Here is a 21,368-nt window from a genome sequence, read left to right on the forward strand (position 1 = left end):
TTCCAGACTGAAGCGCCTAGAACCGCTCGCCTACCACGGTCGGCCTATGAAGGTCATTCGACTAGAAACTGATACATATGCCTACTAGATATTTTAAGTGTGTGACTGCTACCACTGATTGTTATTCAGTCGTGTAATCATGTGATAATTGTTCTTTCCGCTTATGTACGCGCATTGTGTTACAGTTGTTTATGCTGTGGGTCAACTGTCAATTCCCGCACCAAACGTCGATCTTCTGCAGGTCTTCGTACACTACGGTACAGTTTTCTAGAATTGCTACGTCTCTATTCTTAAAATCATCATCCGCGACAAGCTGCATGGATCTTTCGACGTTACTATACAGGAAGATTCTTACTAACGTTTAAAAACTCCCAAAGTGGTGTAATTTTTCCTCCTATGTTTCTACGTAATTCCGTAGCTCTCAATTCGTTCAAGCAATCAATCATTCATGATAGGAAATACAGTCATAGCTCAGTCACTCAAAATGATTCTGAAATTTTACTTATTAGAATGAAATCAGGTGATGATTCTTCTTCTCTGCAGGCTCGTGCTTTGCGGCAGTCTGCTAATCTGTACAAATAAAATGCCTCGTAATTTTGGGAGCGTTGTATAATCAGTCGGGAAACCTCAGATCAAGCGGATATTTGGCTTTGATGAAGTTTAACCTTCCGAAGAAGCAATGGAGCTCTTGGATTATTAAGTGCAGGTTCGTATCCAGTCTTTCGGAAGTCCCTTCTGATTAACAACTACGCAATATATCGATAAATATCATTAATTCTCAAATTTAAAATACACACCATTTACTTGAAGGAGCCATCTATATATATTTCCATTTAATCGTACAGTTCATATCAGTTATCTTCTGTAATAAATCTCAATAATCAGATTACAGTTCTTCCAAAACCCAGCTCAGGCTAATCGGCACGAAGACAATCTCGGAAGCTCCCTTCCTTTTTTTCTAACAACCACCAGAGAGAGTAATACAAAGAATACTTATGCGCTCATGGCATAGCTATTGTATGAGCTACTTTTCGCATGGATTCTGCGAGTATGAAGATAGAAAATTTGTAAACGTCATTCAAGGGTAGAATTGTATCAGAATAATTCATCGAATATAAAGAGATATTACAATTGCCCCTCGCAGCGAGCAAAGTTAATGATAATACACTTTGCGAGCTAACAGAAAAAATTTGTTGGGTTGTTTATTCAAAAGAGGAATATTTTGAACTAGTAGAATTTTACTGTAGACAGTATGGGTAACATGTTAAGACAATAAGTTACGGGAATACCTAAGCTGTAGCTATTACATGTACCAGGGTATACCCGCATCCCGAGTACATAACCAGGGAAGATGTAGATTGGTGTAATTACGAAAAAGGTCTACCCATTTGGGAACTGGCCTTCACAGGGAAACCCTGGAAAACCCGGAAGAATAGACCCCAGCTCAGGTATTAAAGAAGATAGGAAAGCCTAAATCCAGTAATTTTGAAATATATAGAAGCTCTATAGATTAGATCGAAGGAAAAGTGCCTCATAGCCAAAAAAAAATTTTACAATGCTGCTCAAAAAAAAAATTTTTATGAATTCTTCTTTCGACGATGTAGCCGGCGATCTCGTTGTGAAGTCGATGGAACAGGAACACTGGGTACGGACACCGGGTAGGCGACGTACAGCGTTTGGTGGACGCGGCACGGAGGACAGGCGATGGCTTATGGTACAGGATAGAAGCTGGTAACGTGCCGTAGAAATAGGAAGATGATCTCAGGAACAGATGGTCAGGGACGTGAACATGAAACAGGTTTAAAGTGGAATAAGAAAAAGTTCTGACTGAATAAATCCCTGGAAGAGAGTGGATTAAGGCAACGAAGTCCATATTTCATCGTTGAACTCAAAATCGGAGTGGATTCTTATATTCTTCCATCTGTACTAGACTGGAACATCCATCAGTCCTGACAATCGCGAATTTTTTGTAGTCCTCAATACCAAAGTTGTTTTGCATTACAACTGCTGATTGTCCAAAACATTGCCAAATAGACTGTGGGCATTTAAATTTTGTTGTAGCTCATATCGAATGTATTCCTCTCAAAAAAAATTTTTAATCTAATCTTCGTTTTGTTATAGTGCAGGTGGAAGTAGAGCATTGAATCTGTCCGAGGTTTGCTTTCAATCACGAAATTATGGATAAAATTTAAGTTTACACCTGATGAAAAATTTTAAAAACAGGCATATGACACTGACTCCACAAAAGGAATAATTTGAAAAATTTTCATTATTTTTATAATTAATTGATTTATAGATCCACTTGCAAATAAATATCATTAATGATGACGTATGTTCATTTAACAAATCATCCACTCGTAGAATCTTCTTCATCCTCTCATGAACATTTAGGGAAATATATTTCAACAATTATGCCCATAATATGAAACACACAAACTGCTATTCTTAAAAAGTTAGTTAAAATTCTTAAATTAATTCTCCTGGTAAAGAAGGCATAATGAAAAATCTAAAAATTATAATAATTTTCTCTCGCGCAACCAGAGAGTTTCATCAATTGTTTGCAACAGTGACATTATCGACTGTTGCTTCATTTCACAGTTCATTTGTTTTCTTGCGCGAACAGCGCATATCATACACACAGCGTATTTACCTACATATCCCACACTGTTCAAGTTTCACACGCAATTCTCACATAAGTGCCGTGTCTTGAGGAAATGTAGATGCACTTTCATTGTATATCACTGTGGCTTCTGCTCATAGTCCACACTTACAAACACTAGTAATTAACAAATTCTTCTACCTATCTTAAAAATTTTGTGCTAAACTATCACAGGAGTAATCTCACTGTCTCTTAACCTACCACAGGAGTAATCTCACTGTCTCTTAACCTATCACAGGAGTAATCTCACTGTCTCTTAACCTATCACAGGAGTAATCTCACTGTCTCTTAACCTACCACAGGAGTAATCTCACTGTCTCTTAACCTCTCACAACATAAATTTCTTTATATTTGTATACAAATTCGACTCATAGTCAAATTCCACTCTAAATTCTTCTCAATATTTGGTATCACAGATCTACGATCCTTCAAAAAATTTCTTAATATCATTACTCGGGAATAATCCCTTTATTCTTTTCGATTCGGGATATGCCAACAAGTATGATCCAGGATTTGGTATATTTACAATAACATATGGTCCGGTATAAATAAGATTCCATTTCTTTATGTTCTTCATTAGTTTCGAGGAATGGATGTGTCGCCTCAATAAAACGTTTTCTCCATATTATTTTATTAATCTCTCTCGCATCCAGAACTAATCTTACGTGGCCTCCAGGTTTTGGAACGACTAAGAGCGGAGAAAAATATGGACTAGTTGATGGCTCAATCAAGTTCCATTCTAACATTCTATTTATCTCCCTTTGAATGGATTGTTTTAAACGCCAGGGGATCGGATAGTGCGTGTAACAGTAAGTCTGATGTGGCTTCACTTGTAGGTGACAAATATACCCTTTAATAATTCCTGGTTTCTCATCAAAAATCTCTTCATATGCCCCTAACAAATAATGAAGCTGCTGCCTTTGTTCTCCGGTAAGCTGATTTGATTCACTAGCTTTTACCATTGTTGTTTGGTTAAAGTCCTCCTGTTGTATCAAATCCTTTGAAAGCTCCTTCCAACGACCGTTTTTAGTGTCAATTAATTGAATTATGGCACCGCGACAATATTTCTTATGCTGTCTCTTCTCCATTTAATCTATTTTTAACTATTCCTTCCAAAAAATCAATCTGACACTCGTACTCCTGCATACTCCCAATACCAAGAATACAGTCCACTAATAACTTCTCCACTACAAGGAACGTGCATTTTATTGCTACATTTCCCATTTTCATCTCTAATTGTGTTTGTATTTTGACATTGGGAGAGCGTGCTCAAACAGCTCCGATGATTTTGCAGTTCTGTACTGGCAAAATTGGTACCTTCTTCTTCCTAATAATTCTCCGAAAAAGAGCGCCTGAGATGACATTGGCGGAAGCGGCGGTGTCCAATATCACATTCATTGGAACTTCCTCTATTTCAACACATACTTCCGATACCGGAACACTCGACCTGTCATTATGACAAGTTATTAAATCCTTTGTTAACTCTTCAGTCAACAGCTCACCATCATTATATCTTAACAATTGTAATTTTACTGTTTCGCCCCTAACAGATCCCCTGACCGCTCCTCCGGGGCACGATGCGGTCATGTTTAGTTTGACTGATTATTGGTCCGATTGGTATTTATCTCTTCAGCTACTTCAGTGATTATCGGTTGTTGTGGTGAATTCGGTCTATATTGTCTTGCTTGATTTGTGTAATTATTGTTGTTGTTCTGCTGGTGTTGGTAGAACTGTCCTGTGTTGCCATACATTGGATCATATCGATTAAAATTCCTACTGTTTCTAAAATAGCCCCTCGCTGCACCATTACCAAAGTTTCCATTATGGTAATAATTATTATTTGCATTTTGTCCATTTCTAAGTCTCCTCGGAGAGTGTAGTTTGTTATGATTATTGTTACTGCTACCATTACTGCCATTCCCATTCGAGTTGCAGCTCGGATTCGCTTCTGTTACTCCTCTTTGATATGACATTTCTCTTGCCCTTTTATTGTCCTCCTCAATTATATCAATATGATCAAGCGTAGTCATAAATGAGTCTATATCCTTATCATTTATATATAACAGCTGATTCCTTATACTGGTGGGTAGTCTGGACTTGAGTATTCTAAGTATATCCGGCAAAGGAATCGGTACATCCCAATACAGAGATTTATTAATGTATTTCTCAAAATATCTCTTTAGAGATCCTCTAGAAAATGAGAAAGGCTCAGGATATAATACTTTCTGCCTAAGTCTTTCTTGTACTCCAGCAGACCAATACTTTGCTAGAAAAGCCTGCTCAAATTCTTTGTAACATTTACAAGAAGATGTTTGTTCGGATGCCCACAATGCTCCTGTTCCTTGTATATATCCAGATACAAAACTAATCTTTTGCCATTCTGTCCAAGATCGTGGAAATAGACCATTGAAACTTGGAATAAAGACTACAGGATGAACATTCTTTTTGTCAGGGTTAAAGATTTGAAATTGTCTCTGTTTAATCATCTTCTCCTCAACGGTACTACGATTCCAAAAATCATCCTGTTCGTACTTTTCCCTTTCCGTTATATCCAATCTAACTTGTGATGTTCCAGTTCTATCTACATCGGATCTTGACGTGGACGGAATGTCAAGCGCAGATTGAGAGTTTTGTTTCCTACTTCTCGCTGTTTCTAAATCCTGCTGCGAGAGATTTAGTGATATTTCGATATTTTCTTTCCAACGTGAGAATTCTTCGCCAAGTTGTTCTCGAACTTCCTTTAACCCTTTGTTAAAAAAATTATCCTCGGAACTCTCTGAAATTGACTGTAAAGCTACTTTCACAGTTTCTTCTATCGTTTCCGAAGGAGAATTTTGCCGCTCTAATGTCATTTCTGAAAACTTTCCCGCAAGTACATTCATTCTATGTTCCTCTGTCTCCTGTTTTTCCTTCACTTCGTCAAATTGCTTCTTTAGATTATCTTGGGATTCTGTTATTTCTGGTATCATAGCTACGGAACACTGTATGTCCTCTTGAGCTTGTATTACTTGAGGAAACAGTTCTACTTGTTTTTGTATCGTCTCAATTTTGACGGATACATATTCGGTTAGTTCCGCTTTTAATATACTATTGTTTTCTTGGCATTGTTGGCGGACCTGCTCAATTCGAGCAATAAGATTCTGTTCGGTCCTTTCTGCCTGTTCCTTTATTTCCTGTGTCTGGGTATTTAATCTCTGATCTAATTCGGTAAAGGTTGCTCTTAACTGATTTTGTAATTCTGTTTGATTTTCGGCTAGTTGATTTTTGAATTCATTTTGTATAACGGATAAGTCTCGTTTCACCTCCGCTTGGCCTTCGGCTAATAGAGACAACTGTTGCATAATAACAACTAATGTGTCAACAACAGTCTGATCAGCTGTTGTATGAATGTCTTCTGAACCAGCGGGATTATTTATATTGCTACCGCTAGCCACAACAGTCTCAGAATTACTATCCGTGGCCTCTGCTTCTGTGCAAACAGCTGAAGGCTGTTGCACGTCTCGTTGCTGATTCAATGACATTTTAAATGCCGCTCTAGTCAATACCATTAAATAACTGTTAATATCAGGTTCCAGTCACTAAATACAGTTTCAAATTTACTGTCGTAGACACACTTAACTTTCAAATTACTTCACAGATGGTATAAAGTTCAATGTTCAGATACGAAAATCACACAATATACAGTTCTACAATCCAATTACTATCTGGAAAAAAGTTCTTCCTAAATTGATTTCAAACTATTTTAACTACAGGATAAAAAAATTAGATTTCTCTGGCCTTGTTCTGTAGTTTCGGTGTTGTCCAATAGTTGAAATCGTTTCTTGGTATCAGCAATCTTTTACTATGGGCACCGAATCTCTCTTCAGATTAGTTACCTCTCGTTCTCGTGGGTTTTCATGAAACAAAAAATACATATATTATATAACAATCCAAGAAAGTCCTGTCACACTGGCGCCACTGTAATTTTTTTCCCCCTCCTATCTACGTGATTATGTAGCTCTCAATTCGTTCAAGCAATCAATCATTCATGATAGGAAATACAGTCATAGCTCAGTCACTCAAAATGATTCTGAAATTTTACTTATTAGAATGAAATCAGGTGATGATTCTTCTTCTCTGCAGGCTCGTGCTTTGCGGCAGTCTGCTAATCTGTACAAATAAAATGCCTCGTAATTTTGGGAGCGTTGTATAATCAGTCGGGAAACCTCAGATCAAGCGGATATTTGGCTTTGATGAAGTTTAACCTTCCGAAGAAGCAATGGAGCTCTTGGATTATTAAGTGCAGGTTCGTATCCAGTCTTTCGGAAGTCCCTTCTGATTAACAACTACGCAATATATCGATAAATATCATTAATTCTCAAATTTAAAATACACACCATTTACTTGAAGGAGCCATCTATATATATTTCCATTTAATCGTACAGTTCATATCAGTTATCTTCTGTAATAAATCTCAATAATCAGATTACAGTTCTTCCAAAACCCAGCTCAGGCTAATCGGCACGAAGACAATCTCGGAAGCTCCCTTCCTTTTTTTCTAACAACCACCAGAGAGAGTAATACAAAGAATACTTATGCGCTCATGGCATAGCTATTGTATGAGCTACTTTTCGCATGGATTCTGCGAGTATGAAGATAGAAAATTTGTAAACGTCATTCAAGGGTAGAATTGTATCAGAATAATTCATCGAATATAAAGAGATATTACAGTGGCTTAAATGACGCTGAGACGTGTAATTTAATACGAGACACGAAGGCTCGCAAATGTCGGGAAATACCGTAAGAATGGAAAAGAAATGTTGAACATGTGACGTCACCAGATGACGTGTCTCGCCGTACGTGCAGCGGTTGGGCTTGGGCGTGGAAGGATGATGGAGGGATGTAGTACTTTCATTCTGGCAAACACTGCAAATTTCGAACACATTTTGTAAATGTGGTCAGTCGTAAACGTAGAAGTTTTAAAATTATTTTACTCTCTGTAACCAAGTAAAAGCTGTTCTTATTTCTTGTTTCTTCCCTTTTGTCACCTTTTTTTCTTTTTTTTTACAGAAATTGTTTCTTAATGAAAACGTAGGTCATTTACTGGTAACGATGCAAACTGTTACTTATTTTCTTGTGACCCAATCGAGTGGTTTCCGTTGTACAGTACTTGGCAATAAACCAGCGGAGATCGCGAGACCGCTGCGCGTGCGGCGAAGTACATCATGTGTTTACCTCACATGTTGAACACTTGTCACCCACTTTTCGAGTATTTCCCGACATCTGCGACCCATGTGTCTTACATTAAACTAATGGTCTCAGTGTCATCTACGCCGCTTCGGAAGTTTTAAAAGTTAATGGTATTCGCTCTGTATATATTGCGAAATGTAGTGGTCCCTTGGCGTACATTTGAAGAATTCTCTACGTTGACACTATGTTCTGTGTGCTAGAAACTGTTAAATACAGTCCCAGCTGGTCTGTCAGGACAGTCCGCACGCTCCTATTTTGAGCATTAGGTGGCGGTGCGGAATTGTATAGAATGCTCTTTGTAAGTCAAGAAACACGACATCATGGGCATAGACATCATGGCTTTCTTGGTCAGGTCGACGATCAGATCTAAATCACTCAAACTATCTTTGTTTTCGGAGCTCATGCTGATTACTACAGAAGAAAAATTTTCGGTCTCCAGAAACGTCATAACATGGGAGAATAAAACATGTTCCAAAATTCTAAAACAAACCGAAGGTAGAGACATAGGCCTGTAATAGTCACTTCTTTTGGTAGGTCTCATTTTGAAGTTCCTGCGGGGATATAAAGGAGGAACCACAGTAACAGTTTTCCAAAGGACGTTTAGTACTTCGGACTTCTGTGATCTTCCGATTCGATATATGGTCGCACGGTATTTGCAGAGACGGATTCGATCCGTTTACTGATTTTACCAAAGAGAAACTTCTTAGGGTTTTCTGTGGAGTCTAATTCACTGAATGCTCATGCATGGCACGGCTTACATTAATTATGACACCATTGAGTTTTTGTTTTTTGTGAGGTTTCGGTTGCTTTTAAATTTGCATTGAAGCTCTCTTTGCTTTCGTAGCAGCGTCCTAATACTGCTGTTGGACTATGATGAGTCTTTTCATCTCTCACTGTTTTGCTCGGCGTATGCAAGGGTTGGAAAAAAAACGGAAACGTCGACAGAAAAGCATGCTTGAAGATAAATGCAGATGATAACCAGGCCTGCAGATTGCACTGTTGTATTTGACTACGACCGGGACCTGTCCAGTATTCTCAATACGTTAAAAATGTCAATCGTGGGCAGAAGAGTGTTCTTTGCAGTTTCGGGGGAATTATGTCGGAGCTAACTGAATTCGAAAGTGGGCAAATTGATAGTCTTCGTATGATGGGTAACCAACGAAACCAAGGTAGTCAAAGTGTTTCGTGCTGCACTGCATCGAAGATGAATACCGCATATCTGGAAAGTAGAGAAACATCATCATTATGTCACAACTTGGGTTATAGTGTATGTTGAATGATCATGACAGACGGTCATTGAATAGCACATTGACGAAAAATTAAGAGGAATACTGCTGCAAAAGTAGCTTCAGAACTGATTAAACCACGATCAACCACACGATTATGTACGTAAGGTTACTGGGAAATCACTTTCGGTCAGTGTTGAGTCTAGCTTGCCTGCAGGAATTTTGTGTCTGGTGGATGAAGAGAATGAAGAGAATGAAGTATTAAATCAGGCGGGTTGCTTAGTTAAAAGAGGTATTGCACACGTACAAGAAATAAAGGGTGAAGAGGCGGTACCTGTTTCTACTGATAATTTTAGAGTAGAGGACGTAGGACTAACAAAGGGGTTATTAATCGCTAGCATGGATATCCTGGAGGAAGAAGAATGGGTCACGAGTGGTGTCACCCGCGGACGATCGCAGAACGCCATTAAAACTGCATAATGAGAAAAAGTGAAGCATCTATAGGGAAACAATAGTGAACGGATGGAAATAATACTTTTGATATTTAAGGATTTATTTTTTGCAAAAGGGCCATTACCAGCTATGGGAACTACACAGAATAATGGTTACCATCAGATAGATGTTGCATCGTAGTATGGACACAAAACAGCATTTTCGTCACCTTGGGGATACCATCAAATCAGAAGAATGCCTTTCGGATTGAAAAATGACCCTGTCGCGTTTCAGAGATCGTTGGATGGAGTACTCAGAAGTTTGAAACCACGGCAGTGCTTAGCGTATCTCGATAACATAATCGTCTGTGGGAGTAATGTGGAACAGCATATTCAGCGATTAAGGAAGTATTCCTGAGGTTAAAAGAATACTGACACAGAAGAGAGAGAGCCATGCCCTCCAACCAGGGATGAAGTCGCACATGCCATAAGCGATCTAAAGAATAATAAGGGAACTGGAGAAGATCGTATAGCAGCCGAGATGATAAAGTGGGGTGGCAACAAAGCAATAGACAACATGACCAACATAATTCACCAGATCTGGAGAACAAAGAAGTGCCAGAAGGATGGAAGAATGCAATTGTAGTACCAATACATAAGAAGGGGGGACAAGAGAGATGCAAACAACTACAGAGGAATATCGCTACCAGAGGTCGGATACAAGGTGCTATCAAAATTATTGCTCAAGAGAGTAGAAGGACAGGTAGAAAGTACAGTTGGCGACTACCAAGCGGGATTCAGAAAGGGAAGAGGTTGTATAGAACAGATATTTATCATGAAACAACTGATAAAAACGAAAACATTCATAACCTTCGTGGACTTCACAAAGGCATATGACTCCATGGACAGACAGACTCTTGTTAGGATCCTGAAGAACAGAGGACTTGATGGAACTACACAAGAACTCATAAAAGAAATTCTGACATACACAATAGCAAGGGTGAGATTCAGAGGAGCACTGTCAAAAGAATTCGATATCAAGAGTGGTGTTAAACAGGGAGATGGATTGTCACCATTGTTGTTTAATATAGCACTGGACGAAGTGATCAGGCAGTGGAGAGCAATAAACTAGGAAATGGGAATACCAAATACCCATGTGGAGAACAAAAAGGACAACAGGGCTCAAGTGGACTGCCTAGCCTTTGCAGATGACATAGCAATAGCAGGTGAGACGGAAAAAGACACGAGACACAACTCGACAACTTAAGCAATCCACAGAGACAAAGATAAGCCACTGCAAGGCAACGGTGATGAATGCGGTATTATATGCTGCTGAGACGATGACACTAGGAAGAAATGGGGCAGAACAACTAGAGAAAGAAAAATACTGAGAAAAATACTAGGTGCCAAAAGAGGTGGAGAGAGGTGGATGCGAAGACCTAGGGAAGAATTGTACCGGAACATGAGAACAATATCCGGGGAAATCAGACTCAAAAGGGCAAGGTTTGCTGGACATGTAGTTAGGAGGAGAATGGACAGAATGACGAAGAGAGTGTGGGAAACAACAGGGAGGACAAGGGGAAAGACAGGAACCAAGTGGGTTGTCGAACTTCGGAAGGACTGGTTGGAACTGGGGATCAAGGTCGAAGGAAAGGAAAATTGGAGGAACAAATATACACCGACCAATATGCCGGAGATCAAGGACAGAGGAGCACACAGAAAAAGATTAGAGTGTCACCAGTGGAGCCGACAGGAGAAACGGAAACTGAAGATCTCAGAAGAAGAGCAGGAGAGAAGAAGAGATAAGAATGAAGAAGTTCTGGGAGAAGAAGAGGAAAATGCAGTCCACGAAGGGGCTCTCCATGGTCCTACAGAGGCCGTAACGCATGAAGAAGAAGAAGAAGAGGTTAAAAGCAGCAAAGTTGACATACATAAAAATAAGTGAAATTTTGTAACGGAAGAGATAGCGTGGTCATAATTAAAGATGGGGTTAAGACAGAGTCTACATCAATTGGAGCTGTAGGTGAATTTCCTGTATCAGGATCAGTAAAGGAGTTGCAGTCGTTCTTGAGACTCGCGAACTATTACCGACGGCTCGCAGAAGGATTGCCCGATATTGCCAGACCGTTGACACAATAGTTACAAAACGGTATTAATTAGTGTTGTCAGAAGGGTGCCAAAATACTTTTGAGGAGCTAAAAGAAGCCCTAACATAAAGTCCGATATTGGTATTTCAGGATTTTTATAGACAATTTGTTTTAGCGTGCGATGCGTCAAACCATCCATTTGCCTGGGTGTTGTCCCAAGAGAAGGAAAGCGTTGAGCATTTGGTAACTTGTGTAGCAAGTCCACTAAGTGCTGGAGAAAGAAATTGTTCCACGACGGAGAAAGAGACGTTAAGCCTTATTTATGGAACCACATTTTCCAAATGTTATCTACACGGTAAAATATTTAGAGTAATAACAGATCATGCGGCATTAAAACGGTTGTTGGGGTTAAAGGATCCTCCCAGTAGGTTGACACGATGAGTAGTAAGACAAATGGAATTGGTTTCGAATTTACGCATAAACCTGGAAAGAAGCACGGAAATTCGGATGGCTTAAGTAGCAAAGTAGCAGCATCATATGTTGGGGGTAATGAGCAAAGGAATGGCAAGCTGCACAAAAGCCGGATGAAGAATGTAAGCAGTATTTTAAGCAGTCAAAGTTTTGTGTGCAGGATGGATTCCCATGCAGAGGAACTATGTTGGGAGCGTAGGTAGTGGTAGTAGCGAATCTAAGTAATAAAGTGGTACAAGAAGCTCATGATCAGATATAAGCGGGTCATGGAGGTTTCAGACCTACTAACAGAAGAGTAGTGGAAAGTATTGTGGAGGAATAGGCAGACAGTCGTAAACCAGTATGTGCAGAATTGCGTGCGCACTGAGAGCGGATTTGTTTCGTACAAGAGTACCACTGCACAGATTACCCGAAGCATTAGTACCAGTAGGTTTTCTTTGGGATTGATGTTTAATGTCCATTCAATAAAAGAACTGCAGGAAATATGTACATACTCAGAATCATAGATCTTTTTTCACGATACGTAGAAGTGATTGCAATGCCAAAGCAGCAGGCAACAACAGGACCACAAGCATTTTATGGATAACTAGATATTGATATCTGGATTGCCTGAAACAATAATGACAGAGCAGGAAACGAATTTCAGATAAGGTCTATTCAAGGAATTGTGTGATTTACTCAATGTTAAGAAGTTAAGTACGTGTTATCTCCATCCACAAGCCAATGGAAGAACTGAAAGAGTGAATAGTACAGTTGGGAAGATGCTTGGGTACAGCACTGACTCACATCACACCAACTGGGATGTTTATCTGAAGTACGTCGGCTCTACCTACAACTCAAAGCAGCATATGAATACAAGATTATCGCCAGAACATAATCGTAAAATGTCATCACCATTCGACATAGTGCAAGCCAAGCCATCAGACTATGTACCGGGCCGAGTACAATACACTTTTCCTGTTATCAGCTTGGTAACACGGTCCATATTAGAGTAGTTATAAGTGTTACGGCTGCTGGCAAGCTATTAAAAATTATTGTAAACAGAAACATAAAACCGCGGATACCTTAGAGCATTAATTAATTTTGTTAGCTGGTTTTCCGGTTCCCAAGCCTCGTAATAGTAAAACAGATTAACTTAATAGAATAATTCTATTTCCATCAGTAATTTCATGATTTCCATTCAAAGTTATGAAGTTGTACTAGAAACCAGTTACAGATAACAATTTAATATTATTTCATATTTGTATTTCTGAACAATGGTAATCCTTGGTCTAAAGTAAGTGGCTTTCAGTTTTATGTATGTCATCCATATTTATGGTAATGATTTCTTGTACTAAGCTGTTGATTTGAAAAAGAGATATATTATTTGTAACAAAATGTCTTAAAGAATAAATGTAATGGAAAGCATTGGTTAGCGTAATAAACTTCTTATACTGGACTCTGCGTGAAATTCTTCAGTTCAGACCACAAATAACTGGTGGTACCTACTTCTTTTAACTTGGCTTGGTGTGTTACCGAAAAAAAATCCCATATAACATTAGGGAATGAAGGTAAGCGAAACCGTTGTATTTTTTTAATTTTTATGTTACCTGTGACTTACAACACCCGCACAGTAAATGAGATTTGTTCAGGTGCTTCAGCAATTCGGGCGTATCATTAAGGTATGCAGCGTTCTGTCCCTTAGTGCACTTGATCTCATTCGAGAAAGTAGTGATAATCCCCAGGACAATTAAAACTCCGCAGAAAGAATAGGCATTCGCTCATAATTTGAAGACACGTAAACAACGCGTAATGGAGAGAACGATGCACTGCTGTGGCACAAAACCGCTTCCAGATTATCGTCATATATGGGAACGTCAGCTCAGTTTGACGGATTTACTGCATTATGGGCCGCGCTTTCCAGCATTCTTGGCGCGGATTTTCTCGAACCTCTGCGCGGGTTGATTGCGACTACAATTTGCAATTTAGCTTCATCCGTTTAAGTGCTATTCAGTGTCAGAAGAGAAAGGGAGAAGAGAACAAAAGAGAGGAAAATCTGCTCGCACTCGCCTTCGTTTTTAGGTCGACGGGCGGATTGGTGCGGTCGATAGCAGGTGGCGTATGCGAGCCGATGAAATGGCCACTTCTATCCACTCTATTTCAGGGCGTGAAATTTTCAAAACCCCAAGGTGGCACTTCAGTGCCGACGCTGAATTCGGCTTTTTTGTTGTGAACTACCTTAGATGCTGATAAGGACTTTGCGAGGTGCCACAGTAGCATTTTCATTTCGAAATATTTTACAATGTCGCAAGGAGAGTTACTGTAAAATGCCGACAGGACAGAAAGCTAATTCTGAATGTTTTAACATCTTGTCGAAATTTGTTTGTACGACTGATGCAACAACCAGCTAAGCGCTAATACCATAATATCAACCACAAAATGAGTTTTGTAAAGCACGACGTTTTATTGCGAAATGGAGGTATAGTGTTACTTGATTCATTTTAAAATGGGGTGTACTAATCTAAAAATTCACGGATTACTCCTACAATACCTACGGCTTTGGTCGTCACCAGCTATCAACTTCACACCTATTACCCACACTGTCGATGAAAATACTGAAGCTTGTAGAGGGACTCTTGTCTCAGGGATTGACAGTTGAATCCCATCGTAAATAAATGTAATATATTGCTCACAAATAGGCAAAAAGGTCCGTGATCGGACGATGACACTATTGGCGATAATTTATTGCAAATCGTAACAACCACAAAATATACGCTGGTTTTCACGTGCATTAATTTGAATCTCATGACTGCATAAAACTACAAGGAGAGAATATATCAGACTGAGATTCATAGGAAGAATGCCAAGTAAATGTAATGACAGTAATTTGAAAAGGATAGTTGCTTCTCACCATGTAGAAGAGATGTGCTGAGTCGCAGGTAAGCACAACAAAAACACTGTTAAACAAAGCTTTCGTCCAAACAGGCCATCATCAGTTTCAGACAACACATACACACACAACACACACACACACACACACACACACACACACACACACACATAGAAACGCGCGCGCAAACGAAACTTCGTGAGAGTTTTGTGGGTGTGTGTGTGTGTGTGTGTGTGTGTGTGTTGTCCAATTCTGATGAATTGGAAATCCGGGCGCGAGTCCCAGTCCGGCACAAATTTTCATTGTCCTCATTCCATTCTACAGCTGATGGTAGTCATCATTCGCAACTGCGAATTCATCTGATGTGTTTACTAACGACTGTGGTTGCCGCACTGCACCGTTATCAGAATAACACCGGCACTGCAATATCGTATAATTCTGATGGAGGTCTGTTTGACTGAAAGCTTTGTTTGAGTGTATTTTTGTTGTTCCTATCTGGGGCTCAGCATCTCCACTATATGGTGAGTAGCAACTATCTATTTCATAATATTTTGATTATTACAGCCTGGATTTTCCAAGGAAATACAATTCACACATGAAGGTAGCGGCTTACAAATCAGTCCTTCAACCAAACGCTACAATATCGGTCTTCAGGTTGTGATCCTTACGAGGAGATAGTGAAGAATCAAAGAAGTGATGTTTTTTCTGTAATCCACCCTGTGGTGCGTGGTAAAGAGTGCTTTGACTGCATCTGTCACAGCACCCCATTCTTGTTCAGTTGCAAATAGTTCGCTGGATGAACGACTGTTGTTAACCTTGCATTTGAGTTCGTATCTCTCCAGTTTTCGTTTATCTTTTTTCTCAATGGAAACAACATATTGGCTGAATCTTCTAGGGATATACGCTCTCGTAAAGCATCCCCCCCCCCCTTTCATGAAAACAAGCACAAAGACAGAGAGATTGCAATAAGCCGTTGTCAATCTTCTAGCCATGCGGGATTAGCCGAGCGGTCTGGGCACTGCAGTCACGGACTGTGCAGTTGACCCCGGCGGAGGTTCGAGTCTCCCCCGGGCGTGGGTGTGTGTGGTTGTCCTTAGGATAATTTAGGTTAAGTAGTGTGTAAGCTTAGGGACTGATGACCTTAGCAGTTAAGTCCCATAAGATTTCAAACACATTTGAACTTTTTTTTTCAAACTTCTATTTAAGAAAGATGATGGAAGACATGTCAGTAACTACCGACCTGTTACCTGTCGACATCACTTTCCAAAATTTTTGAGAAGGTGATGTATTCTAGAATAATGTCCCACCTTAGCAACATCATCCTCAACACAGTTTAGGTTTCAGAAAAGTTGCTGTACTGATAATGGCATTTACATGTTCACTCAATACATTTTACAAGCATTACATAATAAAACAGCGTGGTTGGTATTTTCTACGACCTATCTAGGGCATTTCACTGAATCACAGTATTCTCCTACATAAATGGACTGATGGTATATCCTACCAATGTATAATGTCATCTATGACCAACAGAAAATAGAAAGGAGTACTTAGTAATTCAACTAAAATAGCCCACAGAAGTAATTCTGACTGGGGAGATATCAGGTACAGGTTTCCCTAAGGCTCAATCTTAGGTCCACTATTGTTTTGCACATATGTAAACGATCTTACGTATAATACAAAACAAGTAGAAATAGTTCCTTCTACAGATTATAATTAATCCAAGCATACACAAGCAAATGGTCTCACCCTCAATTTTAAAAACAGAACATATTCATTTCTGCACATCTAGGGGTCTACACAAATGGTGTTACACATGGTGATTGGATAATAAACAAGGTGTGAAACTTGAAAAGTCTTTGGTTTCTTTATTGATGAGAATTTAAACAGGTAAAAGCACATTTCGGAATTCTTAAAACAACTTAGTTCAGCCACATTTGGACTTAGAATCACTGAAAATCTTGGGGACAAAAAGATCAGTAAGTTGATATATTTTGCAGATTTTAATTCAATTGATTTGTATGGAACAATATTCTGGGGTAACTCATATTTAAGAAAGAAAGTCTTAATTGCTCAAAAATGTGATGTAGAATAATACGTAGTGCTGACTCATGATCATCTTGTAGACATCTTTTAAGGAGTTGCTTGTTCTACTTCTTCATAGTATATTTATTTCGTCGTGAAATCTGTTGTATATAATCCACTAAATTTCAAAAAGAATAATGATGTTCATAATTAGAAAGTCAGAAGGAAAAATGGCGTTCATTACTCCACTTTAAAGTTGTCTTTAGCACAAAAGTGGGTGCACAAAGCCGCAACTAAAATTTTTGATCATTTACCCGCTGATGTAAATTATCTGACAGACAGCAAAGTAAAATTTGAAAACAAACTGTAAAATTTTATTCTTGACAAACCCTTCTATTCAGTATAATGATTTACATTAGTGAAATGTTTAAATTGTGGTGGGTAGGAATTACTAGATCACATCTGTATATTTAAAAACGAAAAATCCTTATAGACGTCAGCATGATCCCATATTTAGAAATTAATTAGCGATATGAATGTAAAATTACTCGTTCGACATTATTACGATTTATCGTTCAAAATTATTCATGGAACATGAAACTAACTAATTGGTATATCCTGTAGTACCTGCCTGCTTACCCGCTATTTCCTTAAAGGATTCTATTGTCTGATTAATGATGAATATTCCAGTCTTAATCAAACCCTACCTTCTGCTCTTATCTGGTCTTTTTATGGAGATCAGCTCCAGTGTTAACAGACGAGCTGCCCCTGCTGCATAAGATTTACCTTCAGCAGGGGAAAAACATAAAATCTGTTTTTCAGTGGTAAGGGGGCAGCGCCGGCCGGGGTGGCCGAGCGGTTCTAGGCGCTACAGTCTGGAACCACGCGACCGCTACGGTCGCAGGTTCGAATCCTGCCTCGGGCATGAATGTGTGCGATGTCCTTAGGTTAGTTAGGTTTAAGTAGTTTAAGTTCTAGGGGACTTATGACCTCAGAAGTTGAGTCCCATAGTGCTCAGAGCCGTTTGAACCATTTTTTGGGACAGCTGTGGAGTCAGTACCCTTTTTCTCTTTCGTACAGAGATTCGCGACCCAACCTCTACCCGCCAACCACAGTTAAATGAGGATCGGCCAGGTGGTCGACCATATGAAAAGATTCTGTGACGTCAGTGGCAGACGACGCTATAGGCACCAGGAGTGACAAGGCGTATCAGTGCAACCGTTGATGCCCGTAGACCGTGGCCAATACCAGTATAGCTCTCAGCTGTTTCTAGACTGCGGGCAATTCCCGTTTCTAAGCCTTCCTGTCCCGCTGTGTGATTAAACTACTGTCCAATAACTGTCGTAATAAAAGAACAATAAGAATTCGGTCTATGCAGACAACACGTATAATTGATTAGGATACTTTTCAGGGCGCAGGTCCTTTATCTATTATATTAATATTGTACGTTGTGAATGTCGATATAATACTCATATTGACGTTTTTGTTGCAGTACTTGATGCTGATCGATGTCCTGAAAATAACGGGATGTGATTTCTCCGAGAGGGTGACTAGATCTTCAAAATGCTTAAGAATACTGTATTAATCTTTCTCTTGCTCTCAGTATTTTGGTGTAACTCATCCGTCAGTAAAATCGTCAATAATTCAGCACTATCGTGTTCTCAAAATAATGTGATCAGGCATAAACGAAATTTCTTGAAAAGGAAACACCAACTGAAGTCACTAGGTCATACATTCCCCCGCTCTTGAATAAGCACATAACAGGAGCTATTCACATTTCTTCATCCATCGACAATATCTTTCACATGGGGACAAGCTACAGTCTTGCATCGCCACGTCCGATCATTAACACAGTTACAAAACATCTTTTCTCCTCCATAGTTCACGACCAGTTCACTCCAGCGAAAGTAACATAAAACCAAAGATACGAAAGTCTTACATCTACAGATCACTGATATCGATATTTGTTCACAGATGTCATATACGTAGAATAGTTTACGTCGAATAATAACTGCATTTTTGTTAAGTTTGAAAAATCAATTAGTTTTAGAAACGATAAATTATAATAGGTTATTAACACTTTATATGTTAATAAGATCATAAATCTCTGCTGAAAACTGTAAAGTTGAAACATTAGTCACTTATGTTTATCAGTGTCTCACCCTGGTAACTCGAAAATACAAAGACTTAGGCTTTCATAAATAATGGAAGATAAATAAACATGACATAAGAAATATAGGTCGCCAAACAGCTAAATAAGTGTTAGAAAATATTATAGGAACAACAGGTGCATCGTGTTGTAGATCAGTTACAGCAATATCGCCCTCTACGTTACGCCAAATTTACACAAATGTAGACTAGTTCTACCCTGCATCTACACACATCAAACTTCATTATGTCCGTGTGGATGGCATTCATTTTTAAAAAGACCGATTTCAGTGCGCCATGAATTACCTTCAGATCTACAAAGGAAAAAAAAGAATATCTGTAGCATATGCAATGTTGTTATTGCAGTGAATGTATTTGGCATAAGAGTAACACTTCCAATTAATCAAGGGATCTTAATGCTATGAGGCAGGAAAATTTAGTGACTTTTTAGCGTCGATGTTGTTCATACAGCCAACAAGGCAACAGCCAGCAGGTGATATCTGGTATGTTTGTCACAAATGAATAGAGAATTTTGACAACTAAGCAAATTTTTTTTTTAGAAACTGTACTTGTCTTGGAAATAAATGGTTAAAATAAGCGAATTTTCAGGAGTAAAACATCACAGAGGTCTTAGAAAAACGTGATTCTAACGGCAAACGGTGTCCCTATTAATGGCGTTGCCATAGGCGTGTCTCCGTCACGGCGTGCTTCTTCTCGCTGCCGCTTCTTCGCTCCGTTCCGTGAATACAACGAATGTGACAGCGTATTGACGTAGTTTTGTGCCGTAGTACAAACTGGCACATAATGTGACGAAAAAGTGAACTCGAATGGTTTAGTTTTCTTCGTACTAGCTGTGGATCCTAGTCCGTATTAACGTCTTTGCCAAAACACGAATACCATCGATTCTTTACTCGCTTCTAATGCCGTTTGTGTGAAGATAGTAGACTGGTACTTTGTCAGGAAACCAGTCTGTAGTTAGAGTTTTTAAAATATGAATCTGTACTGAGGCAATGTATGAAATTTAAAAAAAAAATGCCTTGGAAATTGACAGATTGGTTACAATATGGCAAATCTAAAAGCAGATAAATAAATGAATAATGACTTTCACAATGGGTGAAATCAGTGCATCGTAAACAGCACAGAACTGTAAGTAATTATTAACGTTGCAACAATAAGCATGGAAACGCAAAGTAGAATTATGGATATTTTGAAGAAACTATTGACAGTCAGCATGGATTCAGAAAATATCGTTCTTGAGAAACTCAACTGACACGTTATTCACACAAACTGCCGAGTGTCAAATACAGGGGATCTCAATTTGATCCCATATTTCTGGGTATCGAGAAGGATTTCGCACAGTTTCCAAAAGCGACTTTTGATCAGACAGAGTGCCTCCGGAGCATCGTCTCAGTTGCACAGATGGATTCGAGATTTCCTATAAGAAAGTTCACGGCTTGCAGGAACTGATGGAATCGTCGAGTAAAATGTAAGTGATGCTTCGTGTTCTCCAAGGAAGTGGTGTAGGCCCTACTGTTCTCAGTCAATATAAATGACAGGAGATAATCTGAGTAGACAGCCAGGATTGTTTCAGATAAAGTCATTTACCATCCAGTAAAACATTAGAAGGTGCAAAATTACTTAGGCAAGATATCTGCATGGTGCGAAAAGCGGCAGTGGACCTGAGGCAATAAAAAGTGTGATGTGCCTACTATGGTTACGAAAAATATCTCGTACCACCACATACAAAATGTTGTGGGGAAGACTAACTGAAGCTTGTCCTTTCTCGCCTTACCACTTAGGAGATGCAACAAATCTACACAACAACTGGCCGTCCTCTTTCGACTGTTGTTTCATGACATGGTATCTTTATCAGATAGTACTGACGGAGAATATCGAAAAAGTTCAAAGAAGGGCACCTCATTTTATATTACACTGAAATAGGGGAGAAAGTGTCACGGATGTGATACGCAATTTGGGGTGGCAATGATTAAAATAATGACTTTTCTTTGCTGCTAGACCTCTTTATGAAATATCAATCAACAACGTTCTGCTCCGAATGTGAAAATATTTTGCCGACGCATACTTACATTAAGAAAGTATGACCATTGTAATAACATAAGGGAAATCAGAACTCCCACGGAAAGTTTCAGGTGTTCATTTTTCCGAAGGGCTGTTCGACAGTGGGACGGTCGGCAATTAGTCTGATCCGAGGACCTCGTTGCC

The sequence above is a fragment of the Schistocerca americana genome, chromosome 6, assembly GCF_021461395.2.
Source record: "Schistocerca americana isolate TAMUIC-IGC-003095 chromosome 6, iqSchAmer2.1, whole genome shotgun sequence".
Classification (NCBI taxonomy): Eukaryota; Metazoa; Arthropoda; class Insecta; order Orthoptera; family Acrididae; genus Schistocerca; species Schistocerca americana.